This window comes from Lemur catta, chromosome 24 (genome assembly GCF_020740605.2).
Source record: "Lemur catta isolate mLemCat1 chromosome 24, mLemCat1.pri, whole genome shotgun sequence".
In the NCBI taxonomy this organism is placed as follows: Eukaryota; Metazoa; Chordata; class Mammalia; order Primates; family Lemuridae; genus Lemur; species Lemur catta.
This window is the reverse complement of record NC_059151.1, coordinates 621,392-629,915: the sequence shown is the minus strand read 5'-3', so window position 1 is coordinate 629,915 and position 8,524 is coordinate 621,392.

Below are 8,524 nucleotides of genomic sequence, written 5' to 3'. Positions count from 1 at the left end.
TTATATAGCAGACACTAGCCATAAATATAAATATGGAAATCAGCCTTCATTTATTTGAAGGCCATTTTGAATCACTTTATAATATTCTTTTTTTTTTTTTTTCCCAGTATTTATGTCAGTCTGGGGCTGTTTGGGCTCAGAGTCCCCCCTGCTCTGTCTGCGGTGCCGGATGGCCGACTCCAGCAGCCCTAAGTCGTTCTGAGGCTTTGGCATCGCTGACTTCTGTCCACGTTTAATTATCAGGAGGTGCCAGGAGAAGAATGAGAATAGGGGGAAGGGAGAAGCCCGGGCACTCTGCCTTCTCTGTCTTTACCACCATCTCTGGCAGCAACTGTGTTTCTTTTGTGACTTCTGTGTTTCCAAGACCTCTCGACACAGCTGGGGGGCTCCGGATTCCACCGGGTCATCCCATCACCATCCCTGGCATTACCAAGGCCTCTTTTTCTCTTCCCACTCTAGGCTTGTAAGCAGCTTCCTACTTTTTAATCCTTAGATTGTCTCACCATCGGATTTAGATTTGCAACTTTCATATCACCTGTGAAATCGATTCCTTGCTTTAAATTTTCTCCGTTGCAAATAATTGAAGTGCTTTCCATTTTCCTGGCTGTACACTGACCCTGACTAATCAGCAGTTGTTATTTTAGTTTCTGTTGTGAGTTCCATTATGCCCCCCACCCCCATTCATATGTTGAAGATCTAAGCGCTAGTAACGCAGGATGTGACAGTATTTGGAAATAGGGTCTTGAAAGAGGTAATTCAGGGAAGATGACGTCCTGCGGGTGGCCCTAACCCCACGTGACCGGCATCCTTATAAGAATAGGAGATGTGGACATGGGGAAGACCATGTGGGGACAAAGAGAAGATTGTCATCTGCAAGGCAACCAGAGAGGCCTCAGAGGAAACTTTTCAGCATTAAAAAGAAGTCTCTGTTCTGTACCCTAATCTAATCAGCATTATCCTATATATAATCTGTTGAATGTATGGTACTCAGAAAGGCACAGCACTGCATGTGGCCTCGAAAAACCACGGCCTCTCCTTACCTGTGGGGCTATCTGTTTATATATACCCAAAGGAGGGGTCGTGGAAAAAGAAAAATGTATTAATAGCAGTTAGCCTTTCACAGTTATTGTTACAAGGACATACACCCAACTGAAGGAATATTTTTGGAACATATTACTTGGAAGAAAAGATAACTAAGATAAAAGAGGGGAAAGAAAAACAGAAGAAAAATAAGTCAGCCCTTCTGCCTGCAGGTATACTTGGTATTAGCCATTTGTTCCTAAGGCGTGTTACAATTTGCTACTAGTTTACCTTTATGCATGTTACAATTTGCTACTAGTTTATGTTTATGCTTGTTACAATTTGCTACTAGTTTACCTTTACGCAGGTTGCTACTATTTACCTTTACGCATGTTACAATTTGCTACTAGTTTACCTTTACTTACTCAGTTTTTGCGCAGCTTACCTGCCAGAACCTTGCACCGGCAAGCACTGTGTCTGTCTAGCCCACAGTTGCATTTCAGAGGCTTGCCCAGCAGCTATCAAATAGTTGATGCTCAGTAAATATTTCTTGAATGGATAAAAGGAAAAAAGCAGAAGAGTAAAAGTATAGGTTATTCTTCGCACGTGTAAGGCATTACTGAGATGATGCAATGTGTAAAGCAATCTCCTCCCCGCAGCTATCTTACAATGGAATCAGGGGAAAAAGAATATACAATGTTACACGGGAATTAATAGCACGGAATGGAGAGACAGACCTCAGAAGTTCCGAGGAAGAAGAGCAAAGGGTTCTGACAGATGCAACTATTGAGGACGTGGAGAAATAGCTAAGAAAGAGAGAAAAGAAAAACACTAGCTTTCTTCATCAGCATCCACCTCCGAATGTTTTCCATACCGCAAGAGCCATCAGAGTTTCTCTAATATGCTATTTCATGTCAGACCCTGGCTGTCACCATGAAAGAGCTACACTTGCAGCACGCTCTGCGAATCCAGCGGCCAGCAGGATGCCTACCAGTCACTTCAATGGTGACCACCTGCAAGACCCTCTAGGATATCTCTGAATTCCTGGCCTCGGTGGGTCTATTAGACCATCTGATGAAAAGGATGAATCTCAGGGCACCTGGTGCTCTGAAGTATGCTACTCCTGTCCCCTCAGGCGACTGCAGTGCCCATCTGCCTTGGTTTTCAACAACTGCAAAGCAGCCCAGCATGCAGGGAACGAAATATCTACTGGGTAAGGAAGACTGTCAATTCTTAAAATGCGTGTCAGTTGGTACGACTGCCTCTGAGGGTCTAAGGTAATTTTTATGCACTGTGGCAAAATATTTTCAACCTAAGTCCCAACATTTGGCAACTTCCTACAGGGTAGAATTCAGTATCATTAAGTATGATGATTTTCTAACTTTACCTACATTTTTTTTTTTTAGATGATGATCACAGATTTTTCGTTTCTGGTTACTGCTTTTTGCCAGATTTTCAGTGTATAAAACAATAGGGAAATATGTATGCTTCCCAGGATTGGTATTATGTATTAATACACATTTTCAGTACATGTGTATTTCAATACTAAATATACAATGACTTAAGTTTGTATCCTTCTGTGTAATGTGTGTGAGTCTGTCCAAATACTTTTACTCCCTTGGATAATTCATTTCATTCTAAACATTACAGCTAAATAACACAGAAGTCAATGTATATATCCTGCTTGACATTATAAATCAGTTTTCTAACAATTGTCATCTGTGCAAAATTAAAATTATGTTTCCCCTAAGCTGAGTAAAAATTGGCAAAATGACAGACTCTAGTCTGTTGAAGAATAGTTTGTCTAGGGATGACTTAACTACTTTGGCAGATTCAGAAAATTTCTAGGGCCGCCAAGAAATTTTTAAGGAGTTTTTTTCTTTTGGTTCAGCCTGATTATCTAAAACAAATTAGTACATGCTCCAAAATATTCAACACTAAGAGGAGAGATACCCAAGAACCAGATAAGAAGTATTGAGCATATTGTTCACCTTTTTGACAATATGTTTTCATCCTAAGAGCTCTGGAAGAGGCTTTTATTGTTTTGATGCCCATCCCAGGATGTCCTTTAGAGATTCTAATTGCTCCATAGGAAATCTAAAACACTATCTAGATCTATCTCTGTCTCCAGTAGGAATGATGTCCTCTAAAACAGAACCCTGAAGCTCACCTGAGATTTTCCGGATTATGGTATCACGATGCAAATGCCAAATACACACTCTATTTTCCCTAAAGCCTGATGGTTGGTTGGGTTAATCAACTGTTAATCAGTAAATAATACTTACTAACTGGCTCTATATGCTTGGCATGATGTTAGCAATGGGTGACCAAGACAGACAAGGGAGTCCCTGTTGTAAGGGGGCACACAGTCAACAATTAAGTCAAATGTAACGAATGTCAGAAAAGGAAAGTACAAGGTATAATGGAAAATATAGCACAGTGATCTAACTACAATTACGGGCTCAGGAAAGATGTCCTTGAGGAAGGAAAATGAGCTGAAGTTCCATGGAAAAGACAGTGCAGGAGAGAAGGAGGGAAACCAGCATACGATTCAAGACTGATAGAGAAAATTCACAGGTCTGGGGCTTTTCATCAGCAGATGATGGATTCTACGTCCAGATCCTCTAATTGGGAAAACAGAACTTGCATCATTCTTTAGAAACATTTCTAACGGAACACAAAATGGAAGTCTCTGTCCCACCCATCACTGTTCTTTTGCAAATCATCCGGAATATGACACAGCGATGACAGGAGAGCAGCGACAAAGTCCTCACCTGAGTCATCACTACATGACAACGTCCACCCTTACTGACAGGATGTCACATGCACAACAAAAGAAAAGCCTGCCGCCAGCCTGTTCCCACGACAGCGGGTCTCTCTCAAAATGCCATCATAACCCATCTAGTCATTGCCCAAATACAAGTTGGCAGCCCTAACTCACACGTCATCCTCCAGGGTCACTCACACTTTGAGTAAACTCTACAAAAATGCTTCTTGAACACAATTTTTCTTCCATTAATTTAAGATAAAAATCAAGTTTCATTTGACGATATTTTTCTAAAATCTTTTTTTTTTAATTTCAGAATATTACGGGGGTTACAAACACTTCAGTTACATAAATTGCCCTTGCATTGCTTGAGTCAGAGCTTCAAGCGTGCCCATCCCCCAGACAGCGAACGCCACACCCATTAGGTGTGAATTTGTCCATCCTCTCCTCGCCCCCACCTGCCTGACACCCGATGAATGTTACTTCCATATGTGCATGTAAGTGTTGATCTATTAGTGCCAATTGGATGGTGAGTACATGTGGTGCTTGTTTTTCCATTCTCATGATACTTCACTCAGTAGAATGGGCTCCAGCTCTATCCAGGATAATACAAGAGGTGCTAGATCTCCATTGTTTTTTATGGCTGAGTAGAACTCCATAGTATATGTAGGCCACATTTTATTAATCCTCTCATGTATTGATGGGCACTTGGGTTGTTTCCACATCTTTGCAACTGTGAATTGTGATGCTATAAATATTCGAGTGCAGATGTCTTTTTTATAGAATGTCTTTTTTTCCTTTGGGTGAATACCCAGTAGTGGAATTGCTGGATCAAATGGTAGGTCTACTTTTAGTTCTTTGAGGAATTTCCACACTGATTTGCATAGAAGTTGTACTAATTTGCAGTCCCACCAGCAGTGTATGAGTGTTCCTGTCTCTCCACATCCATGCCAACATTTGTTGTTTGGGGACTTTTTGATAAAAGCCATTCTCACTGGAGTTAAGTGATATTTCATTGTGGTTTTGATTTGCATTTCCCCTGATGAGAGACATTGAGCATTTTTTCATATGTTTGTTGGCCGTTAGTCAGTCTTCTTTTGAAAAGTTAGGGAGCAAGTTTGTTTAGATATTACCTAAATTTTATGTGAGGGAAATAAAAAGCCAGAGAGGTGATTTAACTTGTTAAAGATCATAAAAGCTAGGCAGAGTCTGAGCTGGAACTAAAATCATGATTCTTATCCTAATGTGTTTTTCATTGTTGCACGTAGATATTTTAAAGTTATTTATATATTGCTGCTCTCAAGCAAACAGGATAACAACTGAATACAGACCGACAACCATAAACAGGAAATAACTATTGGCCAAGTTACTAATTAGGATTCTATTACATGACAACTGTAATTCTGTAAAATAGTGGGACTGAGATCTTAATATTAATCGCACTAATAACGCGAGTTTGAGTCACAAATTTGCAGTGAACATAAGCAACGACTACGAGAAACTAGACAGCACACTGTTACAGCAAAAGGTGTTTAAATACGGCTCTAATGATGACTCAGTGACAGTAACTTCAGCTTTTCCAAGTTCAGTTTGACCTCCGGGCTCTATAACTTATTTTGTTGACATATGCAAACAACACATGCACACAAAAAAAAGCAGCAAAGAAACCTTCCCATCACATTGCTTTAACACATTTGCTCTGTAAAGTATGTGCGGGCATCTCACACCAACTCCACTAGGAAAATACTCTGTAAAAACACTTTACTGACTAAAGGCAAATTCTATGCCTACCAGAAAAAGGCCAAAGCCACTGAGTCTCTTCTGCAGAGGTGCCCCGTCCCTGTCCCCGACCCCTTTTCATAGAGGGCTTGCATGCTCTGGGTCTCGTGCAAGGAGCACCATCAAAATGAGCTTTTGTTCTCCTACTTCTCTTCTCCTCCATCCAGATAAGAAGCTGTCGAGTTGCACAGTAGATAATACGTGTCGTAAATGGACAGAATCAAAGAAACGACTCCTCCATCTGCACTGGAGGCTGTTTTGCTCACTTAGTCAGCAACAATGAACCACAGCCAGGCTTGAAAATAAAACACTTTGCTCTCTCCCTCCCCCCCACCCACAGACACACACCCCAAGGAAAGGTTTAAAGCTTGTTTTTTTTTTCCTCTCTCAGGGAAAAAAAAAAAAAAAAAAGATGGAGGTGGGCAAGAATGAGCCTCTTTCACATTCTGCATTTTCAGAGTAAGTATCCAACACGACTTTGCCATGATAACTAAATTTATTATTAACTGTGTATTTCATGATGTTAGTGACAATATGTTAATGTGATTTTTCACGTCCTCCTGCAGTGAACAGATGGCTCCTTTTACTTTACTTTCCACATCAAGTGTGATTATTTCTTGGTGCCAAAAGCCACCTGCCGCTCCTCGGTCTCCAGTCTAATTTTTTATGTTGGTAAAACACAGCAGGACTTGTTATCAGTTGGATGGCATCTTAATAAAAGGAGACATGCCAACATATTGACATCATGTTCAAGGGGAAATTTCAGCCCCTCCAAACCCTTAAGCCCCTTTTTCCCACCTCCTTTCAAAAAAAAGTGAGGGAAGAAAACACCATTTAAAAAATAAATAAATGAATGAATGCAAAGATCCCACCCGTTTCAAGATGTTCGATTACAATTATTGGGCCGAGAGCCAAGATGCTGAATTGGCCTCCCTTTGTTCCTAAACCCAAGCACCTCACTCAGGGCTCTGATCTTTCATCCTGTGTAATGATAATTAGCTGTAACATATTCCAAAGTCAAATGTAAGCAGGAATACATTAACATTGAGATCAGTGTCAGGGCAATTTTCACTGGGAAAATGACAAAGAACACACACACACACACACACACACACACACACACACAATCAATCAAAAATTTCAAGATTTAAACATCCACAAAAACACTTCGAGGTCCGAGAATATTAAACTCATCGCCTTGTCTGTCGCGAGCGCTTACCTAGAATGCCACGGGCTCCTAAAGTGGATGCCGTGAGTCCCACGGCCCGTGCTTAACAGAGAAAACATGAGTCATAAACCACGGTGCCTTGCCTTAATTTTTCCTTTCTTCATTAAAACAAAGAGGGATCATACGTTAGGTGATTTGTGGTCCAAGAAGGGGTCTTCCGGCGATTGGACGGCCTGGCTCTCAACAGCTGGTCCACCACATTTGGGAACAGCATGTAGAAAAATGCATCAGTGTTTTGAAGATTACCAACTGTGATGATGCATCGGTTATGACACAGTCTAAAAAACTCAGATTTCCTAGCCACAAACTACAGAAATGAATGCCCTTCCCATCAGGCTACGCACTCAAATTCAAGACTAAAATAAGTCCACATTGGGTGAAATCTAAACTTTCACACTGATTCCCATTCTTGAGATTGGAAACAGTAGCAGCATTCACGGACGTCTAAACTTTCTTGTTAAGAGCCAAGGAGTCAAACATGCAGCTGGTTTCTTAGAATTTACAATGTTTACAAGAACGTAGAAGAGAATGCCTACAGTCAACGTGCAAATACCTTAATAAAATGATTCACCATTAATGGTTTTCTAGGGATGAACAACTTTAACTAGATTATTGTAACACGGAATCTCTCAAATTGATGTAAACTTCGCAGAGACTTTTTTATTCCTTTCAACTGTCCCTTCAGACAGTTGAATGAAATAAACCTCCATTAACTGTTTTGCAGCTTGATCAGCTTTTTATGTGCATTACACTTTCCCAAGATTTTGTTACAAAAATTTGCAAACACATAGAAGAGTTGAAAGAACGTTAATCACCAACACCATTGTACCTACCACACAGATGATACGCTTAAAATATTATTATGCTAATTTTATCATCTTTCCATCTATCATCCCTCTCTTCATCAATCCGCTTTACTATATTAGATTGTAAAATGAAAAACCAATAGCCCATCCAACAAGCCAAATTAAAACCATCTCGCCTTTATGATAATTACTTAATAAAGTGAGGACCATATATAGAGGTGTTCATTAATTCACTCAACAAAGATTTCTTCAGTTTCTGCTTCTGAGTCTGTTCCAAGTGCTGAAGATACAAGCCTTCACGAAGGCATCATTTTTCACGGACATGGAGTACAGCGCAAAGAAAGATCTCATTACATAAAGGGGAACAATTCGCCCCGGACTGAGCACTGTCCTTGTTCCACCTAACAAATCTTAAAAGCAAGACCCAAAAGAATCAAACTGCGCCCGAGTAACTTACCTGCATCCCAAAACAAAGCTCAAGACGATTTATGATTTATAGGAATACAAAAATATCAAGCACCCAATCAGGTAAAATTCACAATGCCTGGCATCTAATTAAAAATTAACAGGCAAAGACAATACAGGGCTATACAAGCCATAATGAGGAGATAATCAATCAAAACTGAACCAGAGCTGACACAGATGTTTGAATTAGAAAAAAATGAAATTAAACATTTTCACTATATTCTACGAGTCCAAAAAGTTAAATAGATATTTAAAAACCCAAATGGAACTTTTAAAGGATCAACACTACAATGCGTGAGATTGACAAATACGCTGGATGAATTAGCAAGAGTAGATACTGGAGAAGAAAAGATTAATGAAGTGGAAGATATAAGAATACAAATTATCCCGAACCAAACACAGAGAGAAAAGATAATGATAACAAGTAGGGCATCCGTGAGCTGGGCAACAACTCCAACG